The following is a 5,110-nucleotide window of genomic DNA, read 5'->3' as shown; positions in this document are numbered from 1 at the left end:
CTAGGGGTGGCAGCCAATCACACTAACCACTACATCACAGAAGCGGACACGTAATTATGAACGGACTTTATTTGGCATAAATCGTGCTCGTAACAAAATTTGTGAGGTTATAACAGGAGACGTCTGATGTATGTGTATTAATAAGATTTTATTTAATGTAAAGAACACGTAATTAATAGTACGTAATTTATTATTACCCGTAAATATGTTGTATAAATCCAATGTAATGTTGTGAAACACTGGATACTAATAAAGAACAACGCATTTTGTCACTAGAGTTTTATCGAATGTTCGATCCATTTGTAAATGGGTTATTGGAGACTCTAGAAAAAACGAGAAAACATGTTGTGTCATATTCTTCTAGAAGCCTGGCCAGACAATGTATGTAAAGAGGCAGTCTTGGGAGTTGGAGTTGAGTTGTTAGCGAGACTTGCTAGTGAAAGTTGGTTGGTAATCGGCTTACACGCTGATGAAGCAGTCTTTTTCTTCTTCTTCGTAGTGTTTTGTTCAATATGGTAGTTAATAGTGTGTATATAATGTGTATATAATTTGTAAATAAAATTTTATACACAACTGACAGCATCCGGTGTGTGCGTCTTTGTGATTACGATAAGTTTTCCCAGCCCACAGTTTGCAACATTCTCTTAATACAACTATTTTGTTGGAAATCACCAGGAATAAATCGTGCTGCTTTCCTTTGGATCTTTACCATTTCTCGCATCAAGTGGGTCCCATACACTGAAACCATACTCTAATTAGAGTCTTACTAGAGACTTATACGCCCTCACTTGTACATCATTACTACAACCTCTAAAAACTCTCATGACCATGTGAAGAGATCTGTAGCCTTTCTTTACAACCTCAATGAAGATCATTCCTTTTACTAACACCTAGGAACTTACGGTGATTCCCGTGAGCTATTATCGCCCCTTCAACACCGTAGTCAAAACTGAGCGGTGAAATTTGCAACCTGATGTTTCACCCCGTTGTCTGGTGTCAATCACACAAAATTGTCTAGGTCTCTTTTGCAGTCGCTCACAGTCCTGTAACTTATTTACTACTCTACACGGTACATAGCTCACGGAAGATTCTCCTGAAATGATCTCGCAGATTTTTTAAAATGCTATATGTTCGGGACGTCGACCGTTGTGGAACTTTTGCCCCTACTGGCACCATATTGTATGAACCTGCGTGTTATTGGAAGGCGGAAGTGTAGAGTGTTGTCTGTGTGGAAAGGAACATTAAGGGCGACACAAACACCCAGTTCCCAAACAAGGGATATTAATCATTACAATTAAAAACTCCTGACCCGGTCGGGAATCGAACCCTTGCCCGCCGGGTGAGAGGCGGGGCCGAACTTAAAAGAGAATTGAGCCAACGGCATTGGTGTTCCCAAGCGGTCACCCATCCAAGTACTGACCACGCCCAATGTTGCTTAACTGCGGTGATTGGACGAGAACCGTTGTATTCAACATGGTATGGCCGTTGGCGATCTCGCAGTTACTGCTTCCAGATCGTTTCAGCAACATCTAAGGAGCCTTCTTATCGCGAGCCCCATCTGCCGTGTGCTAGGTTGAGAGAGAGAGAGATAACCCACAAAGTGTTAAAAAATTAGTTAATGAGATATTTGGATATTAGTGTTATATATCTATATTTATAAGAGCATCCGTGGCTCAGACGGCAGCGCGCCGGCCTCTCACCGCTGGATACCGTGGTTCAAATCTCGGTGACTCCATGTGAGATTTGTGCTGGACAAAGCGGAGGCGGGACAGGTTTTTCTCCGGGTACTCCGGTTTTCCCTGTCATCTTTCATTCCAGCAACACTCTCCATTATCATTTCATAGCATTTGTCACTAATTAATAAATCACCTTGGGAGTGGCGACCCCATTGTAACACCAGCCTATATACGTTTCATTCATTACATCCCTGACCCGGTCAATGACTGGAAAACAGATTGTAGGTTTTCATTTTCATCTATATTCATATATCTATTTTCCCACTATTCACGTATGAATAATTATTATCCTTATTTAATGTCCCACGGTACAAAGGAAAGATTTTGGAATATCTATGAATCGCAATCTTGCAGTGCGAGAGGGAGATAAGCCAAGTGGTAACATTACGTCGTTGTGAGAAATGTAGAAAACGTGCAAGAAATGAATAAAGAAAACTACTCTCCATTCTCTATCTGGGAAGAAGTTTAGGTTTTGAAAAAAAAAATACTGGACGACCTCGGAAACAAAGAACATCAACAGATCAACATCAACCCCATCACAGCTTATTCACGCTTACAAAATGCGGAGTGCTTGTATCCTGTTGGCAGAAACATTTCTGCTGTAAAACACAAGGGCTTGATGTCCGTGCTCCATTTACATCCCTAAAAACCATCATACCGTGTACCGAGCTCTTCAACCAGACACTGAAGGTGCAAGCAGCGAGGAGGAGGAGGAGGAGGATTCAGACGGTTGAAAGTAAGTACATGTTTCGATACAGATGGCTGCTTAGAATCAGTATGACTTGAACCGCAGACCCTATTCGTAAACCATACTGAGTAAACCTTAAAAGTATCAAGATATTCATGTTGAAATGAAACTGAACCTAACTCCATTTTAGAACAAGTAATTGATGAAAATTTGACTGTTGTAAAAGTCACCCAGGTTTTCAATTTCAGTTTTCAGATTTGGAGATATGGAGCTGATATTTTTCAGATATATAATGAATATTAGAAGACGATTTTAATTTTCCTATATAATTCTTTTACTATAAATAATTGCTTGTGAACCAAAAAGGTACCTGTTAATGTACCTGTTCATGCAGCAAAGACAAACGAAAAACTCAAAATATATCAGTTCTATGTCTGTGTGGGTTAGCTCCCTCTCATTCTAGCACTTCATTCACCCCACCCACATTTCCCCCTTTCACCGACATTGTAGCCTTCCGCCGTCTCCATGGTATTCTCCGCCTGCATTGTCTCAATAAATGTAATTTGCTTTCCTTTGTTATTTTAACATAAACATAAGTTACAATAAGCGCATGAAATAGCCTTCCTGGTACTCGTACTTAGGTACTGACGTCGTGAAAAGAGCTTGAAAAAGCTTGGGACAGCCATGGAAATAGGATTTATGTCCCAAAACAAAATGTGTTGCAAAAATACGTAAAATGAAATTACAACTGTGCAAATTGCGAATGGGCTGTGCAATGTACCACGTCATTATACGGAGAGATTAAATGAATAAGGTTTGCAGAAGGAAAGAAATATGTAATTGGCTTCTTGGGATTTTATTGCTTACAAAATTACTTGATGATGGTGTAAGCTTCTATCTCGCTTTGTTTGTTTGTCTTTTAGTTCATTTTTTACATGGTGTGAGCAAATAATGGAGTATCACTTTCTTACTGAACCATACACGAATTATATATAAGGATTTGACTTTACTGTTAAATGTTTTGATATTATCGAATTAAGCTCTACTTCCTTTTTACTTTCATTTTGCATCTCGGTATTTGGGCAACGTTCACTTTTATTTCTGATTTCAATACAATATGTTTCAAATAGAATATTAACAAATATAGTTAACTTTCAAACAAATTAACCAACACTAGGCTATTTATCAGAGTGATTTACAGTAATTGGTAGCAACACGCTTTACTTGGAATGAACTGTCAACTGAATTTGTAGTTACCTGGAAAGTCAAGAAGCAGGCTCCGCGATCTAGGAATGGCGCACATACCACTTACGATGCGGTTTCGGATTCGATACCCGACCAGATCAGTTATTTTCTGATTATGGACTACTTCGAGGTCCATTCAACGTACATGAGAAAAATTAAGGAGTTATATGATGGTGAGATAGTGGCCTTGGTCTAGAAAATCAAGAGTAACGACCGAGAGGATTCGTTACGCTTACCACACGTCACCTCGTAATCTGCAGACTTTTGGGTTATGTAGAGGTAGCTTGGAACGGAGGATCCCGGCTGACCGCAAGATAAATTTTTACCTGTTTCAGTGTGCCCGGTTGCGAATGGAGGTCAGTTTTGGGTAGTCCTATAGGTCAACTGTACGCAACGATCATTCCTGCACTTTCCTTCCCACTATTGGGAACTTAAGAGTATATATCACTTCTAGCCTACTGTCCTCTTAGAAGAATGGTAAAAAAATGCAATGTCATATTGATGTCCAAATTAATGTAGGACATCTGCCAAGAATTAAAATATCCATGCCTGTATTAGAATAGGGTATTCATATCCTATACACAATATAAATTATGTGGCTTGCTTGTAATAAGTTAATAACAAACACATTTTTAGCAGATGTAATCGTGAGATAATTCCTTGTCTATATTTTAAAATTTTTACGAGCCTCCGTAGCTCAGCCTGCAGTGCACTGACATCTCACCACTGGATTCTATGGTTCTAATCCCTGTCACTCAATGTGAGATTTATGCTGGACAAAGCGAAGGCGGGACAGGTTTCTCTCGGGGTACTCCGGTTTGACCTGTCACCTTCCATTCCAGCAACATTCTCCAATATCATTTCATCTGTCATTTTGTCCCAGAGGAGTGCGACCAGGCTTCTGCAGCCGGCACAATTCCTATCTTCACCGCTAGATAGGAGCTTCATTCCTTCCATGTCGAGTGAGAGGGAACAGGCTGTGGATTTTCATTTCGATTTGTAAGTACCTGTATTATTAATTTGTAAGCATGTGCGTTTGAGTGATGGAATCAAGGAAATTGTATACAGGGTTTTTGGAAACAACGTGAACCGAGTTTTAGAGGGTTGGTAATCCTGATATGTAATTTGAAAAAATTACGTCGATGTCTCGCGCCGTTCACATTTTATCAGCTGCTGAAGTCAGCCAATCAGATCGCTTCGCGGGCGAATTCAAATGGGTGGTGTTACTAAATCTGCACGTGGATTGGTCGGGCTTGAGAGCCATTCCGAGAAATAAGCGTCAAACACTAACACACCGTGAGTTTCAGCCAATGCCACCGTAGTATGCTTGCTGTGGGCTCAGCCTATCAGCAGGGAGGTCCTTTTTAAGTCCCTCCCCTGGAGAAGTTTATTTAATCTATTGGCGCTCTCAAGACAATTATAAGCCACGTGTAGATGTAAC

General features: G+C 40.2%; 1 pseudogene; it reads right to left on the bottom strand.

The window, feature by feature from the left end:
* Nucleotides 1–1,372: 1,372 nt before the first annotated feature.
* LOC136876553 (5S ribosomal RNA) lies at nucleotides 1,373–1,490 on the bottom strand (annotated as a pseudogene).
* Between the last annotated feature and the right edge of the window lie 3,620 nt (nucleotides 1,491–5,110).

Source organism: Anabrus simplex, chromosome 6 (genome assembly GCF_040414725.1).
Source record: "Anabrus simplex isolate iqAnaSimp1 chromosome 6, ASM4041472v1, whole genome shotgun sequence".
Classification (NCBI taxonomy): Eukaryota; Metazoa; Arthropoda; class Insecta; order Orthoptera; family Tettigoniidae; genus Anabrus; species Anabrus simplex.
This window is presented reverse-complemented; position numbering and strand designations above follow the sequence as displayed.